The 19391-nt window shown below is 38.9% G+C and overlaps 1 long non-coding RNA gene across 6 annotated transcripts in view; it reads right to left on the bottom strand.

Annotated features, from left to right (window-relative positions):
* The window catches only part of LOC137175687 (uncharacterized), a 262964-nt gene that overhangs the window by 145740 nt on the left and 97833 nt on the right, over positions 1–19391 (bottom strand). The window contains exons 4-5 of one of the 6 annotated variants that reach the window (XR_010925691.1): positions 2285–2375; positions 1948–2163 (exon numbers count right to left, since the gene is read on the bottom strand). The exons of the other annotated variants lie outside the window; for them this stretch is intronic. This is a non-coding gene — a long non-coding RNA (uncharacterized lncRNA). Of the gene's footprint in view, positions 1–1947; positions 2164–2284; positions 2376–19391 lie in introns of those variants that run through there. 6 annotated transcript variants of the gene reach the window in all.

The raw sequence follows: 19391 nt of genomic DNA on the forward strand, positions 1-19391 counted from the left end.
TACTTATATTTTTTAGCTGACGGTGGTAACAGAGCATCCCTGACCTTTGGAAGACAGCCTATGTCCTACCTTTGCATAAAGGGGGTCTGTTCAGTGAGCTAAATAATTATCATTCAATCTCTTAATTATCATATCTAGCTTAAGTGTTAGAGAAACTTGTAAATAATCAGGTGAGAACATTTGTATCTCAACACTCCATTTTAAAATCATATCAATCAGGTATAGACCTGGGCATAGTACTGTGACGGCAGCATCGAAAGTGCATTGGATAACGAGCAGGATTGTGTTGCCCTTTTTATTGATTTATCCAAGGCTTACTATTGATCATCAAATTCTTTTGAAAAACCTGGAATCTTTTGGATTTGATGAAGAGTCGGTAATTGATTTGCAAATTATCTCAATGGTAGAACACAAGCCGTTGTGGCTAATGGCCATCAGTCCACCTTTAGGAGTGTTAACAAAGGTGTACCACAGGGCTCTATTCTAGGACCACTTTTATTCATAATTTTTATAAATTAATTAGGTAAAAATCTTAGAAACAGTACAATTCATCTGTAAGCAGACAGCACTATACAACAGTGCCCTGTTGACCAGGCGGCTCAAAACTTGCATTTTGATTTCTGTGCTGTACAGAAAATTTTAATTGCTCTTAAATTACTTTTAAACTCTGATAAAACAAAATGCATGCTGTTTACTAAAAAAATGACCAACAGTTCAACAGTAATAACAGTAATTTATATGCACTCTCCTGCCTCTAGCCTTAAAACTCTTGATGCAGTCTATCATTCTGCCCTTGGTCCTTGAAAATCATTATGTTAGTACTGAGGTTGGGAAACTGGCTTTTAAATACTGTGCTCCACACAAGTGGAACAATCAACAGAAGCTTATAAAATTAGACAAGCTAATCTCTTTTAATCAATTCAAATTTCTTTTGACTGACATAAAGCAGTGTGAATGTACGTGTTTTCTTTCAAGTGATGTTGTCTCCTATGTTGATTTCTTTGGTCTGTTTGCCATATAATCTGTTGATGTATACTGTAACTTTCGTGTGCTTTATTGTTTTTATATGTAAAAGAGAGCTTGCTCTCAATGACCTTCCCTGTTTAAATAAGTTTTTATAAAGGGTATATATACATATATATAAAACATTTATTGGCTCTGCTCTGCAAAGGCCAAAGATGCACAATCACCCATCATAGGATTAGACCAATAGAGATCATTTTAACATGCATGTCAAAGGTCTTGGCCGTGAACATGATAAAGTAGGTGATCTTAGTGCGCTAGTTTAAAGGGGACCTATTATGCTTTTCCTTATTTTCAGTCATATATATTAAATGTGGCTGAAGTGTCAAATAATGAGGTAAACGTATGTAGAAGTAATCCCTGTGAGCAAAAAGCATCAGCTTCAGGCTGCTCTGAACGCTCGGTTTCTGGGTTTTTTTCTACTTTTAGCCTGAGCAGACATCAACTCGCAACAGATTTCTTTATATGGACATCTGCTCCACACACAGCGTGCTGTCTGCATTATTTCTAACTGATCCCCTGAACAAAGAACTCCAAATACCCCCATTTGTTGTTGTGTCTACCAGTTTTTAGCACCGCTAATGAAGCTCTGCTAGTTCGGTGAGGAACACGTTTCATTTCTTGAAAATTCTTCACAATAAAAGTATCCCCTTTATTTGGTAATTTAAAAGCTTTTACTATGAAGCAGTAAAGCAGGAAATATTTGGTTTGCAACGGCAGTAACTTAACATGACTCTGATACAGCTGCACCTCAGCAGGCTTCTGGAAAGCTGGCCAATCAGAACAGAGTGGGCTCATTGGGAGACAGGAGCTAAGACTGCCTGTGAGAGACAGAGGCTGAACTGAGGGGTTGCACAAAGGGACGGTATAAGATAAATAAGGAGGTTTTTGAACTGTGACTCATGCAAAGCCTCTCTAGTGGAGTCCCAGCATAAAAATATATAGCTGGAAATTAGCATAATAGGTCCCCTTCAATAAAAAGAAACATTTACATTAAATGAGGTTGTCATATAAAAAAGAACATTAGGTGTGTCAGCTGAGGAAGATTTTCAGGCTGATGTCTTGCTTTGATCCTCTTGCCATCATCACCTACTCCATCATCCCCGGGCTGTCCCGCTTCATGTCTGCCACCTCAAAGTCCTGATTATAGAAATGCCAAACTATTCAGTAACACAATTTATCATGACACTCTCCATGTTCTGTGTGGCGACTGTGCCTCCTCTGTCACTGCACCAGGGCAAGCTGTCAGTTTGAAACCCACCTCCTGTTTTGACCTTTGTGATATTCATCCCAATAATTTTCCACCCATTCCCTTTGAAGGTACACAAAAAGCTGTCAATTATGTCTGTGGTCTGGAAAAGACATCAAAAAAATACAGCATGACATTTACAGCAACAAGGACATTTTAGCTGAAAATGCTGATTGACTTGATATGGCAAGAAGCAGTGCCTACAAGTTGCATGGTTTGTAGTGATGTAACTGTAAAAAGCGCAGCATGAAAAACTGTGACATATGTGAATAAACATCCTCTGCTCGGTGTTGGTGGTTTTACAAGGGTTTCAGTCTTGTGTGAAAGATCTATGAATGTGACAAGGCCAATATGGATCTGTCCATAAAAATATACTGAGTGAAATTAATTTATGTAAATGATGGGTGAAGGTAAGGTTTAGAGTCCCTTGAGACATGGCATTTCATTAATTTTTTTGGGCACTTTGACATAATTGCAAGCTCTAAATCTATGATCGGCTTGTGTGACCGCAAAACCCACAGTGGCGTTTGACATTTATGGAGGTTCACCTTCTGTGGTATGGAGAGAAGTGTGGATGAGGGAGGTGGTTAAATCTAATTTTGACCTGCTGCGGAAAGCATGCACAGATTAGCCCGAGTGCATGAAATGTACAGAATATCATAGGTTGAAGTACATGAACGTATGAAACTGAAGGAGCGTTTAATTAGAGGCTTTGCTATTGATTACGCTGGGCAGAGGTTGGTTTTTCATGAGCTGCTTGGGCTTTTGTGGAGCAATTTATTTTCCATCCGGCAGCAAGCAGAGAGGATCCATCCTGCAGAGAGATGAAGCTGTTCGGTGAAGAAATTTAAGATAAGAGAGAGAACCACGAATACGAGGAGGAGGAGAGAGTAGGAATGGAGCCAGACAGATATAGACAGATTTTTTTTCATTTAATTGATTTAACTTTACATTCCACAAACAGGAGAGTAAAACACTGATTCTAATTTAAATTGACAGTCTAATGAAGGGTTAAAGACACACAGTGTGGACCAGGAGAATTAACAGTACATTCTCAATACTCAATGCAAAGACCTAAGCAGTATGAAGCTGGGGGAACAAAGAGCGGAAAAACAAGTTGAAAATAATGGGTGGTAGAAGAGATCAGTGTATTAGACTATAAGACTGCGCGTGTATTTGTGGGGGGTATGATCATCTTGGCAGAGTGGTTTCAACAGCTGTAGTGTGTGTGAGCAGAAGCAGCAGCAGCGGCTGCAACATCTGTCTCTGCTGCTGCGCCTTTTAGTTTTAGCTGCAAATTTGCAAACTCTCGACCACAAGTGTCAAATAAGTTCAAATCTGAGCAGTATTAAAAAACAAACACCGCAGTTTCAATAAGAGTGATGTACAGCATGCATGGGCCGATGCTGCAGTGTTTTTTTTTTTAAATCTCATGAAATATCTTTTAAATTTATTCTGACTTATTTTTATCAGAGCTTTACTGGAAAAACAGTGATTTCTGAATGAGGCTTTGAATAGATCATTGGAACAATGGTGGCTGATTAAGATGTCAAGAAGGAATCGATTTTCCTTTTTGTGAAAACCAAATCAAAGCATGTAGAAATAGCTATAGTATCATTGTTGCTAATTTGTAATGAGCAGGGAAAAAAGAGGTAAAGATGAACATATGATGCACACAACCAAAAAGAATACAAGAATCTGACCGTCAATACCATGACTCAATGTGCTGTGAAACTTTTTGTGAGTGCAAAAAATAAGTAAAAGGAAGGAAAAAGTATAACCCAGTGCACAGAAGGCATACACACAAAAAGAAACTTGAGGAAGAACACACCTTTAAAAATGAAAAACAGAGGAGAGCACAGGCTTGAGAGAGGAAAGTTTTATTGTTAAACACTCTAGATTTTGAGAACTCAGTGTGTGGAAAATGAGAGATAATACAAATACATGCACACACACTGTTAGACTGATTGCTAACACATTACTGTTATATTATAAATATGGCTCTTGACAAGGTCACTAATGCCAGTCAACATTAGTATGTAGGTGTTGTATACACCTTAACAACATGTCAAAGGAAAACACTGCTCTCACAGTTCTCGCATATTCTAAGAAGATTGTGGGTTTTTAAATTTTTTTTTTTTTTTTTTAAATTTGATCAAAAATAATATATATAAGGAACTAGTCATTCTGTTTCTCACTGGTACTTGTTGGCCTCAGCCCTTGCCTGCTTTCTCAATTTGCATAAATATGAGGAGTTTAAAAATGCCAGTGTGAAATGAAGCCATCTGATGAACTCCCAGGTTAGCCACGAGTCCATTAAGTTTATTAGGCTGGCAGTGAATGCTGCCACCATTTGAGGTTAGGTATGTGAGACACGTCGCCTTGCATCTGCCAGATAGCTGAACACATACGATTCACACAGGTATTTGCATATGCATGTCTAGCATGTACAGACGTACAGAGATGTGTGTCCATGTCTGCAGTTGTTTGCAGACATAAAATCACACCCTTGCATATATGAGTATAAATACACAAACAGATTTATCAGATTAGTAAATAGAATTGGATTTTGTAAATACCCTAAATCCATTGTAATAACCTGCATCTTCGCACAGATGGTTCATCTGTGCAGTTATTGGTGTTCAATGATAAAAACAAATTAAAAAAATAGCCCACTGGACCCACTTCACTTCATTTGACTATCATACAATGCTGTCATGTGAACAACCCCAAGTGCTACTTCCTGTCTAAATCACAGGATGTGGATTGTTGGTGTAAGCTGCCCTTTGGCTACATATTACTTCTTCCTGCTGTCCCTTTCCGCACTTTATATGCTTCCATTTTCAAGTCCCTGGCTCTATTGTCTCCATGTGTGGGGATGAAAATGGGTCGGGACTCACCCCAAAGGAGTTCCGGCAATAAAATTTTAGCAGGAACAGAGCCTAGTTAAGGGACTTGAGCCTCTCAGGCAGCACTTACTCACAGGCATGAATGTGCAGAGGATGTTAGAGTGTCAGGGGTCCAAATTCATAAAAGGCAATTTTTGCAAATAAAATAAATAAATGCCTGGAATGATACTTTTGCAAAAGGGATATTAAAATATATGTATTTAAAACAAACTCATGACTGAGGTTGGTTCAAACACTGCTACATAACAGTTCATTAATGATACACGCAAAGAAATGAAGTGTATTTCAGTAAATTCTCCTCACATGTTAACCAGCCCAACTCTTATACAGCTCTCTGACTGACATCCTCACTTGCAGAAGCTCTACTGCTGACAAAGATGCACTTCCTCTGGCTGCATGGCTGCCTCTCTCACCTCCATATTTGTCTCTTACCACCTCTTCCTAGAGGGCATAATTGCTTCAATAATAACGGGCAATAAGAAAATGCTGATATTGTATGGCTAAGATACTATTACTATGTGCCAACAAATTAGTTCAATATAATTCACATATCATATCATATCATAATACTGAGGCTTGGAAGGCATCATGCATTTAAACCACAACTCTAAAAAGAAACACCTAAGCTTTAGATAAGGTGTATTAGGCACTGGTTTATAAAAGATTTAACATTCTTTCATCCTTTCCCTCCCTCCCTCCAAAAATACTGAAAAATTGCTTGAACTTAACTGTTACTCTAAATATATAAAGACAATTAGTAAACAGTTAATGTTCAAAATTCATGTAAATGTAGCTGCATTCACTTTCCTTATAAACACATTCACTTGCTGAGCAAACATATGATAAAATGACATATGGTAACATAAAATATGAAGAAATTAAATATGTATGCTTACTGTACATATAATATATACATTAGGTGTTAATTTAATGTCCGACATTAATAAAACCAACACAATGACAATATCACTGCTAACTATAGTTCATGCAGATCAATTTGACACCAGACACCATTAATTTAGCCAACATTGAACACACCTCATTGACTGCTTGTTACAGAAGGGAGGAAAACGTTGTCGTTTTTCTTAAGTGTATCATATCGCTGTCTACAGTCTCTTTGCCTCACAACTATTAACACTAACATATACTTATATAAATTCTCTGTCAGCTACACTCAGAAACAAGATGAGGTACTGAGTATATTGTTGTGTCATGCTGGATATAGCAGAAATAACAGGAATTCATTTATTTATTAAAAAATCACCCATGAAGGGGTACTTTCTCTGTAGGTCAAATAGGCAGGTGCTCAAGCCCCCTTTGAGGTCTATTTATGCACGTGCCTGCTCACAGGTTAGGATTACAGCCATTGTTGGGTCTGCAGTCTTGGTTCGAGGCTGGGAGGAAGTTCAGCCTGGGAGGCTCAGTTCATGTCAGCAAGTCCCCTTTTATGGAGTTTAATTTCCTTTTAATACCATTGGTAGCAAAGCTGGGTTAGCCTGCTTTGTGGTAAAATGCAAGTCGATGCTAATTATTTGGCAAGCACTGAACAGTGTAGGACCCAAAACACGCTTGTGTTTCATTTTGTTTTTCTGTCTTTTTCTTCTTTCTGGAAAAAGAATCAACTAGCACATTCGCTACAGAATAATACCGTGTGTGGACACTATGTGGTAAAATTACAGAGTCAATGGGGTGAATGTTATTCGATTGTGGAAGAGATATTCAGGTACGTAACTCACATGGTTGAGAGGTAGCTACATACAGTACTGCTGGGTAGTTAATCTTTAACAATGCATCATATTTTATAAAGCTGATCATATGTTTTGCATGTAAAATCTTAATTTGCATGGTTATAGCTCTCAAATAAATGTAGTGGAGTGAAGTACAATGTTACCCACTTAAATTACATTGAATATGTATTTTCATAGTGCTCTATAGTACTGATTTTAGCTGTATAGATTCATGAAAAGTTTTTATTTTTGATTGAGAAGAGAAGTAATCAAGTAGTTGCCCTAAATATAGAAATCCTAGAAACACCAGAAATCCTACTCAGATATTCTCTATTAAAATTCTCCAAAGATTTTCACACAAAAATAGCATGATTAATATTTAATGTATTCACTTTCAAAGAATTATAAGAAAAACACTCAAATCTGACTAATCTAGAGGGTGATTGTATCTGTTCATGAATTATAATGCTCATGCTGTAAATGGGCCTTGTTGATTTATTTTGTAGATTGTTTCAAATACATATTCAATTTGGCATCTAAAAGAGATGGTATTGCATTCTTGTCCACCAGTAAAATTACTTTTTTACCAGCATTTTTTTTGGCAAGATTACAGGTATACTTAGCAGAGTTTTGCACCATCATTGATCATTTTTATTGGATTAAGAAACACATACACACACGACATACTGTAATACCCTTTATAGAATGAACTTCCCTCCTGTGCTATCATAGTGTGAAGATTGTGCTCTGCCAAAACATCTTCTTTAAGACACCTTCAAACTGCCTTTTCCTTGTGACTTTAACCAACTCCAAATATCGCCTCAGTGAGACCAGCTGCAGCTGGGTCCACCATGTGATCTGGATCACAGCATCAGTGTTACAGACGTCATGCAGGCAGGCTACCACCAACCATAACTTCCTCTCTGGAGTCCCTTTTTTTTTTTTTTTTTTTTTTTTTTTTTACAGTCTCACAGTCTTGAGCTCACAACCATGACAGACAGCTGTGATACCGACCACATCAAATCAAATATGTGGAGCTGACATAGATGAAAGGTAGCATTTCTTCCTCCAAGTGTGAGTGTAACATTTTTCAAACTTGCTCTATGGTTTCACACAGAAGACTTCCAACCACCCCCTAATCCACAGACACACACACATACATACACGCAATCACTGGTGTGATGTGTACAATGCAGCGCTGGAGGTAGTGTTGGATTGAGTAAACATCACTGCCATAAAGCCTCAAAAACACATCTCACGAAGTGAGAGTGCGGCATATGGGGGGTGGGGTGGCATGATGTAGCATCAGCACAAGCGAGATGTAGTCAGAAAAAAAAAACAGTAAGACAAGCAGAGGCAAACAGCTAAAAGGATGGGTAGAAAGTTAGAAATGCCTGGGTGGTTTATGACGCCTGCTAGCCGCTCCGAGGGACAGGCGTAGCGTTTGATCTCAGGAGGAACTTCGCATGGAAGATGGAAGATGACTTCACAACACATCTCAGTAGGGCTCTTCTACCACAACCGTGCATCCTTCTATCCTCTTAGCTGAGAGGAGGAAAGATGAAGATGGAGAGAGGACGAACAAACAGTAAAGTATGATTTATGAACACTTCCCTTGCTCTCATTTTCACTCTCCCTGCCTCCCTTTTGGGGGGCAAACAATGCTGATTCCTCTGAGGGAATGTGTGTATAGTCTTTCTTTCCGCCTATCTCTCTCATGCACACAAACACAGTGGGAGAAGAGAGCCCTCTGTCTATACCTTACTCCCTCCCCTCTCCCTCTCTTGTCTTGTAGCCCAGAGATCTATTTGTGCTGACTTCTTAAAAGGCCTTCAGGGTGTCACTTGAACAGAGTGGATGGGCCTAATTGCATTTAGCAAAGTGGAAGCAGATCTTTACAAGCGTAAATGGATTGAATGTTTTTTTTTTTTTTCTCGCTTTATTCAACGGTTTCTGTAATGTACTTCTGTCACTTTGGAAAACTCTATCACTTTGTGTGCTTTCAACATTTTTTTCTGTTTAGTTTAACATGTATCATATTGACTAGCAAATGCTGACACTTAACAGTCCTCAGAGGCCATTTAGCGAGCACTGTAAACTCTTTGAACCTTTAGCGACAGCATTTCCACATTTCCGACTGAATGAGTCGGATCTTCATTCATTTACAGCAAGAGGTAAATAATTATGCCGCTCTAATGTATTTACTTCCACAACCACAGTGTGGAATTGCATGCAGAACAGCACACGCCCACTCATGTGAGTCTTGTTTACTGCTTTTCATAATGGAAATCAATGCACTTGATGGTCATAAACTATATTTGATGATCATACAATTTGATCTCTACAGCTACTCACATCTGATCGAGCCTCAAACAGAGCCTCTTTGTTTTAATCGTTCAATATCAAATGTGTGGCTTGTGGCAGTGATCCCAGGTGGCCCAGTCGATCTATCAGACATCCATGTATTGAGAGGTTGTGTGTCGAATACACACTATTTCCTCACTACACTCTTCCTGACATGGCAACAGCTGCTCCATCCTCCATCTCTGTCTGTCTACTGCCTCCAGTTAATCCAATTAATCTGCTAATATCAGCATTTGTTTATCTCACAAAAATATCTGTATTTGGTGGACATGCCCATGCATAGTCTAACAAAATATACCAAATAATATATTATTTTAACCATGTAGCTAATTAATCAAATAATAAAACATTGATTTTTATTTGAAGCCAACATTCAAAGAAAAATAGGTATGTCTAAACAGATTTGAAATAAATGCTGTGTAACTGGTAACGGTTCAGGTGGAAATGAATGGTGGAAATTGAACAGGATATTCTAAAGGGCTGGTTCACAGTTTTTCAAGCCTAACAATAGTCAGGTGCCCATATGGACATTGGAACAGTTATTCCTAGATGTAATCATTCTGCCTGTTCATACTGGCCATTAAGAGACCCCTTCCTAATATGCATCCAATGTAAGTGATGGGGGACAAAATACAGCGTCTGTGTAAAAATGTATTCCAAAATAAATTTGGTCTGCTAAAGCCTCAGATAAATTTTGGAGTACATTTTTGTCTCAAAGGCGAGGCGCCAGGCTTCAAATGTCAGATCATGAGGTGGAAGGGTGACAAATATTGCTGGAAAAATTTAGCCGTTCATATCTTTTCACAGCACAATATCTTGTCCAGGATTGCCATTCCTCACCTGCCCACCAGCTGTCAAAAGTGAATTTCCCGGCTCAGCTCATCACCTGCCTACCCGGCTGCTCCTCATGAGCAATCACCCTCTGTATATTTAGAGGACAGATGTTTTGATGACCATCTGCCACCTGTAGACCTCTGGATTCATTTGCCGCTCCAACTGCTTTCTCATTTGCAACTGCAATCATGCCTTCTGACCTATAAGGACCATTTTCATCTCACCTATTTTGACTCCTGACTCTCTGCTTTTGGGTACCAAGTCTGCGATTCAATGTTATACTTCCTCGTCCTGTCTGCCACCCTCTACCTCCTCCCCTCCTGCGTGACCTTTCAGCGGTGAGCCTTGGCAGTCTCCGTCTTGGGGGGTGCCAGGCCTCCTTGTGAGGGTGATAATGACTGTTATCATGAATGTGAGGAGGCAGAGCAGACGGTGGGCATATATTATAGAGCAAAGCGAATAAGGGAAGGGACAGGAGATGAGAGGAACAGCATGCCTTAACAGCACAAATGTAGGTACACACAGAAGGAATGATGGTTAAATATAACTGTCAGCATGTGGCATTTTAAAAGCCTCCAAGAGCCAGGTCCAGCTTGACCAGTTATTGATGGACAGAGTTTTTTGCACAATGGCTAACAGTGTGTGAGAGCAACAGTTTTACCCAATATCCAAGGTTTAATGGAACTGTCCTCTGTGCTTTTAAAGTTGATGAGTGAAAGTTTTCACTTGAGTATTACATATGAGATGAAATCCAGAAGAAAGTTCTATCAAATATCTGCAGAATATGAGATGATAGTCTGAACAAAGCCTTAAATGAGGCTGTAATGCCAGTACAGACACTCTTGGCAAACAGTCCATTATTCTATTCAGTGCATTCCATGTGAACTGTCTGAATCTCCTTTTCTCTCCTGCTATGTCTTGAATGTCAAATCCATTCATTGCTCTTAGATCATTAGAGTGCACCTGCGAGCTCATGTGACTGACAGTCTTGTAAGTATAATTATAACATAGAATTACTGCTCATTCAACCTTGAATCAATAGCCTTCCCTCTTGAAACACATTCATCTCTGTAAAAAGCAATTAAACACTGACAAATCAAAGAGTACATTCTATGATACACCCTGCCTGTGAAGCCTGCAGTGAGAGGTCAAACACTGAGCGACATGAAAGATTAAATGTATCAATAATACATTCAGGCAGAATGATTCAGTGGGGCCTCCTAAATGAGGCGTCACTGCCTTGTCTGATTGGGGAACAGGTGTGCTGCCACTGAAGCTCCTGTAACACCACATAAGGCGTGTATATTTGGCATGTCAAATGAGCAGGTGTTGTGTATAATTCATCTTTGTTCCATATTTCATACACAGGAGCAGGAGAGTGGGTTTTGGAGTCTGCTGGGGGGCCTTTTGGAAAAAGGGCTGCCAGCCTTCTGGCTCAGCGTGGTCCACCTCTTCAGGAGGTCTCTCAGTGGAATCCAGTCTCTAGGAATGTGCATGTGTGTGTCTTTGTACGAGCTATGTGAGTATGTACAATCACATACTGTATTTCTGCCTTATGTCTACTAACAATGGCCACATAGTTCATGACATTGTTGGCACAATGACTGAAAATTCCAAACTCCGAATCTGCTCATAAATAAAAGACGCACTTCTCTATTAATCAACTCTCAAATGTATTTTTCATCTGATCTCAAAGGAACTGCAAAGGCGAAAAAGATGAACATGAAGTAGAATACTGGATTAATCCACAGAGGCAAGGTAATGTACGTGAACCCACTGCCAAACCCAGTTTCATTTTGCTCTCCGAGTCAAAATATTTTACTGTCAAATTGTGACAAACTTGCGCTGTCAAAGAAAGCAGTTGTGAAATGACAACAAAATTGTGTTAAGTGAGACAAAAGCCTCCCATATTTAAATTATAGTAGATTCTATTACTTAGTCAGCAAAAAGTGATTCAACTGCACCACTTGAGGGTAAAAAAGTAATGAATGCCTTTTTAGAGTAATGGACAATGTCTCATTTAACAGCAGTAAAGTGAGTCATGGATCTGTCACTCAGATGCCTAGAAGGAATTCTGGACTATCATTGACTACATTTACATGCACACTGATATTCCACTATTATTCAAAATATGACAATGTTCCGACTTTGATACGGGTCATGTAAACAGCATATTCCATTTGGATATTCCGAATTAGGCCTTATTCCAAATGTAGCATTCTCCAATTACGACATGTGGGATATGCTGATATTATTCAGGTTTTAGAGCATTCTTTGGACATGTATACAGCGCCTCAGTTGGGGTTTTTACCACAGTTTGCAACACACGTCTTATCCCTGTTTACAGTCACCTCTGTGCGTTGTAAACAAGCTAACTAGCCAACAGTTTGGAAGGCTGGGGTAGAGATGCATGCCCAAAAGAAAAGCCCATATTTCTATTCAGAAGGAGAAGGTTTTTGGATATGCGCAAATATATCAACCCCTACCTTTTCAAGAAGGTGGTTGAACAAATGAAAGGGGGAGGCTGTGTTCACATGGTCAAACAAAAGCAGCTCCAGCCATTCCATTTTTCCATATTTTGACGTGATAAACAAAGCATGCACGGCTGCATGTACACAGGAATATTAGTGGAATATTCATTTTCATTAGCCATGTAAACAGCTTAGCAGAAATATTGTCTTTTTCAGAATAAGGGCAAAAACCGGAAGATTTTGTGCATGTAAACGTAGTCATTGTTTCAACTTAGGCTGTGTGTGCAGATCACACCAGATTTCTCTCCTGGCTGTCGGTGGGATTTGAGTAGAGGTCTGGTTTTGCAACAGACAGAATTCAGTAATGAAACAGTGGTCAAATGTATTTTTCATTTGCGTGTCAGAGGAGTGCTGAGGTAGAATTTTGATGTTAAGTATAGTGTGCCAGAATTCAATAGGACATTGGATGACAAAAGAAAATGATATGGTTAAAAGGAATAGTTGAAAATGCTGCTCTGAAATTCTAGGAAACATTTGTCTAGCATGAATTCATTCAGAAAAGGATGGAAAACAAAACTCTCATCTGGAAAAGGCTGAACGTCACAAAAAGGCTGATAAAAATGGACTGATGAACTTGTGTGCTAATTGACTTATGAGGCTGCAGCATGTGGTGTACAATGGAAGTGAACAGATTCACATTACATCATCAAGCCTTGTGCAGCTGTCAGCTGATAAAAGAGGAGGTAAACCTATTACCTATCTGACATATCTATTATTGGCTGAAACAAGCAGTATCCAAGCACTTGGAAGATGGACACAATTACAAGCACAATAATTATCATTGCATTACTTCAATGTCAGTATGTATGTATATTTGCACCTACACTCATAACCATCCAGTTAAGTCAAGCTGTGTTTTATTGGAACAAAATCCTATAAATAATTCATTTAGGTTCTTAAATCCTTTGATAAAAAAGAAATGAGGAAATGCCTCTTGGGTCTGACAACAATGTTACACAAAACAGGTGCTCTTGATGCACAAGTAGGCAATCAACATCCTTAAAATGTCATTAAAGAAGAGAAGAGCTTTGGCAATCAGCAATACATGAGCTTTCAATTCAACATGACAACTAACAGCTTTTTAAAGCTGCACCAATAAATATTTTTATATTAAAATGTGTTAAATGACTAAAGTATGTATAATATGCGAAGTTTGATGGGCCAACAGAGAATTATCACAAGACCCTGAAGTTCCCCCCAGCTCTACAGAGCATTTTAGCATCTTTCAGCTCATTGTTTTGGATTTATGGGCCACAACTTTCCAGTTTTGGTTCACTTTCATTTCTCTCTTCAACCAGTTTCCAGCAGCAGTAGGCAGCTGTTTACAGCAAAAAAAAAAGCTTTGATAAATTGACTGTACAAATCCCACGCAGCACAAAAGAACACAAAGACAAAGTCAGCATTTAAAGCCAACATCTAAAAGCCAGAGCCAGAGTCAGCGGAGATCAAAACAGAGCTAAAATGAAAGTAAATATTGGACTTGCTCTGTGTATGCAGAATGTGTAAATGGGTAACTTTGCAAGCACTTTTGCCATAGTAACTTTATAAAGGTGATTATATGTCAATATTGTGTTTACAGCTTGTTGTACTACCTCAAAGTCACCAAAAAACAGTTAATGCTGGTTTAAGAATTTAAGATCTCATTATGTGTGGGATTTCAGGAAAAGTTTGTCATTTTCTCATTAGAATGGTAAGCCATGATATCTAAAGATGAGGACTGCATCATGTGAATAATGTATGAGGGGACAATAAATTGGTGGTAGAAGGGCTGAGGATAAACACAATGGCCAGTGGCTGTGATATTTGGCTGAAATGCATAAAAAGTACATTTCAGGAAAACATGTATATTTTCTGATATTATACATTAATAATAATAAGTTGATAATGTAACATGGTGGAGCAAATTGATTTATTGAAAACTTAGGAAGAAACTGGGACATCCTGAAAATTGCACTGGTGGAGCACTGCTGATTGTCATCTACTTTAAGTAATTACCCCTACATTGTCTTAAACCTACACTTAACCACTATGGTGTTGAAAGGTTGGAGGTTCAGTAAGTTGCACAAGAGCACCTGAGTGGTGTTTTTTTAACAGAGGAAAGAAAGCACTTGGGCTGTGGATTTGCTCTGTAAAACTTTCTGGCTTAACACCCAAAAATTACGGAGAGTTTATAATGATTGTCTTAATTGCTTTGCTCTATTCTTGCAGAAATCTTCAATTTCATTTTGAGGGTATATTCTGGAAATTCCCTTATTATGCCACTTATACTCCTTTATGTTGTGCAGATCCTGCAGTGTGACTTAAATGGGATCAGACAGTTACACAAACAACAATTAAAAGCTTGGTTAAGTTTGTTCTTTCTGATTACCAGTGAAGTTGCATCCAGCATACAAAGCAGCGTCTACAAAACAAATGTCTGTTGCTATGTATTTGTGATGATCAAGGCTTCATTCAAAAGCTTCCTGTGTCCCTCCCACATAACAATACACTCTGATCCAAGGCCCTTTATGAATAAGGCCACTCACTTTACAAAGACATATGGTAACAGACTAGTCAGTCAGGGACTAGCTGAGCCATGTGTTTGTAGTTCTCGGTTTCTCAGTCATAACAATATATAGTTAAATGTGGTGATACATTTTGATTGGTTGACATCAAAGGACTGCCAGGGATGTAACACATCATCTGTACAGGAAGACAAACATCAGCCCTCCACCAGTCACAGCCATCCTTCATGGTACTAGGAGAGATGGGGCACTGTGATTGCCTTGAAAGGTGGTGGCAATGAAGACAGATGGAAAACCACAATATATTACAGTCAGCATAGAGCAGCACACTGACTGTAACAGGCAGAAGTCAATACAGATGTCAAAGAAAGTAGAAGGTGTTGATATTGTTGCAGTGTTGTTTGACATTCAAGAAATTTTACTGGGGAAATAAGCTTATTTGTTTTCTTTCCTAGAGTTTAGAAGATTGATAGTACTCTCATATCTGTGCATAAAGTACAGAGTTGGAGCCAGGAGGCAATTGACTTATGTTGGCATTAAGACTGGAAGCAGGGGGAAACATCCAAAATAACTCCCTCATTCACTCACTCACTATTCCCTATACAATAGACACTCAATGGTTTACTCAATAGTGAGCAGTAAATTGAGATTTTGGACACATACTAATCATTGTCATCTATAAAATTAAGTACACTGCATTGTGGGATTGTCACCAGAATATAGTGTGTATTCCATACTTTTTTTCCCCATAAATGATTATTTAATAAAAAAATTCTGAATATTAGGGATGTCCCAAGCCAATTTGGGCATATTTTAATGGATATGACTGACCATTGCTTTTGACAAATGTCTGGTTAAAGTGCTCTCTGCAAGCTGGTGTCTGCACTCTGCCAAAGAATTGTTTGTGAGGGAAGACACTCCACTCTGTAACACCACTGTACAACTGTGAGTGACACGTCTTCTCTCTCGCCCATTTTTCCCATTAAACTTTTATTCATACCATGTCAATATATCAACTTAATCGTCTTGAACCAAGATCATCAGTATTTGGATCAAGAAGTTTCAACAAATAAGATACAATTTGTTAGTTAGCAAGGTGGAGGTAGGTTTATTTTACAGAACCAAGCTAGCTGTTTCTCCCTGCATCCTGAACCATTTTTTACATAGAGGAACTATTTTAACAACCTTGAGTATAGTAAGATTTATATAACCCTAAAGCCTTAAAAAATACTCAGTCATGGTGATTTCTTCTTATTGTGTCTATGTCACCATCTGCCATCTATTAATAATGTTTATGCTATCATTTATGGAGAACTGGTCAGGTGGTCAATTAACAATTAATATGTCAATTAACTGGGAAATTACAGAATTGGTGTTTAAAATAGCTTGTGTGTCCACAAGCAACCATGAGTCCTGTCTCTGTTGTTAGGTCCTGAAGCAACATGTTGAACTCCTACCTGCTTACTTTAATAAGCAATACTGGATAAAAATGTCAGCTTAATGTCTAAAATGTAATAAATGTAAAGATGCAGTAGGAGGGAAAATGGTGCAATAATCCCATAAAGTCAGAATCAATGGTTGTCATAACAACCTACACGTTATCTTTAATGTTGAAGCCAAAAATCACAGTATTTATGAGATCCAATTTTAGCTAATATTTGGTATGCAGTGTTTTGTTATTTTCAAGTATATGATGTTTTTCACTGATTTGTTTTAGACAACAAGATGTAGTCTACCGTGTGGCACATGATGTTGTCTGTAAACTGTTCATTAGCTCAGGCAGTGACCCTGGGCCTGGTTTGCCTGTGACTCATCTGTCTGAAATCATAAACAGTACACAACACTATTCCCATGTCTCGCCACAGGAAGAAAATAACAAAAATGAAAACTTATGAATCCTAACAAATGCACCAAGCTTTACAATCCTCCTCAAATAGTGAATGTGCATTGTTCTGCTATTATGTGGAAATATTGCTGACATATCATTGGATGGCTTGGAATACTATATTAAACAAACAATGCTATCTAATTTCTTGAAGTGGTACACTGATCATTTTGTGCGTGGTCAGAATTGAATTTTTCTGAAATGTGATATCTGAACTGACTACATCTCGGCGACAGGAGAGTGAAGGAAAGAGAGCCGTTCATAAATCATTCCTTGACATTGCTGCTTCATTACCCCAAACTCACTTTCTCCCAGCCTCTCTCTGTCTCTCATCAAAACTCCATAATCCTTGTCAAAGCCGTTTGGATTGTAGGTTAAAAGTGATTCACAAACAGGGGGAGAGGGAATGGGAGAGGATAGAGGGAGAGGGAGGGAGGAGCGGATGCAGAGGGCAATAATCTCCTCTGCATGGAGCTCTGTTCCACACACTCTTATGGTAATTACCATACCTTTTTTTATAGGTGCTGGAAAGTTGCAAATGGAACTAGCTTGTAATTATAATGCTCAAAGTACAGAGAGCCGTGCCCTCTGTGAATAGAGCTGAGTACATGGGAGAGTTGGTCATTGGATTTTTGAGGCTGACATCGGCCCCCAGCATTTTCACCAGAAATGTCAGCTTGATGGATTTAAGTCAAGGTCACATTTGAAAGCTCTGATTAAAAACTGAGTGGCATTATGGATCAAATGCTGGGAGAGCAAAAGCAAAACAGAGTGCAGCATAGGAGAGTATGGCACTGTTCCTAAGCCTATTCAACTACAACTGGCCGTGTAAAATAGCTTTTGGTCAGCAGTAAACTATATCAAGCACAAGGTTTTGGATCAAGTGTGTGGAGGACAGGAACAGATATCACCTGAAGCCTCGGTGTACTACAAAAACTAAGTAAGGAAGGATAAGTTATAGAAAATCCTACATTCCTAAAATGGAGAGCTAGCCACACACACAAATATTCTCAGAAAGTGCCATCCACACTGGATTGGCTACTACATTATCTGTGAACTTATATGCAAAAAGTAGTCAGAATGTGAAAACTGGGAACTGCAATAGGACTGCAGACATTTAACTACCTTTGACATTATTATCAATCATAGCCAGATTAACATGATAGGGGGCCCCAGGCAATAATGAGCTGTGGGCCCAAATTGAGCACCTTGACACACGTTCCCCTAACCCATTTTGCCAATCTTTGCCATTGCCATTATTTCAAAAGGTAAAAATAACTTTTCTACCTTTGCTTGAGAAAAAGGAGCTTTACATGGCCGTAACCAATGAAATGGAGAGATATGAAATCGCGCTGTGATTTCCTAGCCGCAAGATCAGTGAAATTGCCCTTTTTTTAGTTTTCACAAATAGAATAAAGGTTTCACAAATCTGAAACTGTGTTTTAATGACTCTTTTGAGTCTCCTTGATAATCTAGTCCAGATATGACAGGTCTAAGTATAGTGGTTTTTGATCTAGACCTGGTCTAATGTGGTCTAGATGGAGAAATATCAGTGAAATCTATTTTCTGTTTTCATAAGCAAAATAAAGGTCTCACAAATCTGAAAGTAGGTTTAAACAACATAAAGGCTTATATTACAATGTCTAACAGTTTTCATAAGTGTAAGTGGTAAAAAAACAGAGAATCAGCTGCTAAATATCATTATTTTTGTATCTCCTTGTTCTCTCAGGTAATTCCCTGTCTTTGACAGTGTCCGTGATCAAACCAAACAGTCAATCAAAGGTCATGGTCAGTATTTAAACTGACCAATCAAAGGAGCGGACAGTCTACTCCATCCCTGCCTCCAAAGTCTAAAAGTCAACTTGACAAGCGAGTGAGTGTTGAGCAGTTGCAAGCATGTAGGGAGGGTCGAGCTCATCCTTGTCACAGCTCTGTGCTTGCGGGATCACATTTGTGCACACAGAGCAAAAGTGCTCCCTTGCAAGGATGGTTTTCCAGTCGCAGATACTGTTGTGTGTGCTCATATCACATGCACGTGCCTTTTTTTTTTGGTGTGTGGGTTTTGAGACTAATTAAACGCCATATATTTCAAACCAGTTTGTTTATCCAGCACTGGCTTTGCCGACTATAAGTGATTCATCTCCTGGAGATAAAAGCAAACAAATGCTGCCTGGAGAGATGTCTGATGGTAGCTGTCCATGGTGCTGAATTTACCCTTGGCTGCTTTCTCTCTCTCTCTCTCTCTCCCTCTGTCTGTCCATCTGTGTCCATCTGCCCTGGGCCTGTGTGTGAGCACACATTGCCTATGTCACTCAAGACTGTCAAAGCAAGGCTTCTACAACCACCTCCGCCACACAGCTACTAT

The sequence above is a fragment of the Thunnus thynnus genome, chromosome 23, assembly GCF_963924715.1.
Source record: "Thunnus thynnus chromosome 23, fThuThy2.1, whole genome shotgun sequence".
Classification (NCBI taxonomy): Eukaryota; Metazoa; Chordata; class Actinopteri; order Scombriformes; family Scombridae; genus Thunnus; species Thunnus thynnus.